This window comes from Nestor notabilis, unplaced genomic scaffold, assembly GCF_000696875.1.
Source record: "Nestor notabilis isolate BGI_N333 unplaced genomic scaffold, ASM69687v1 scaffold23433, whole genome shotgun sequence".
NCBI lineage: Eukaryota > Metazoa > Chordata > Aves > Psittaciformes > Psittacidae > Nestor > Nestor notabilis.
The window spans coordinates 1-308 of NW_009923633.1; positions in this window are offsets into that span (position 1 = coordinate 1).

Genomic DNA, 308 nt, shown 5'->3' on the forward strand with positions numbered 1-308 from the left:
CTCTCCTCACCACTGGGGCCTAGAGCCTGATCGTAGAACGTAGAATCCCGGAATAGGTTGGACTGGAAGGACCTTAAAGCTTGTCAGTTCCAAACATCTGCCACAGGCAGCGACACCTTCCATTAGCCCAGCCTGCTCCAAGCATGTCCTACACACGGTTACCTCCAGAACAGTGCCACCAACACGGATATCCTCACTTATTTACCCCCCTAAAACTGCATCTGTGTAAAGCCTCACTGTATGGAACTCTGTGACCGAGTGAGAAACTAGCTCCCTCAGCGCCAATGTCCTGGCCCTGCTCCGCTCAG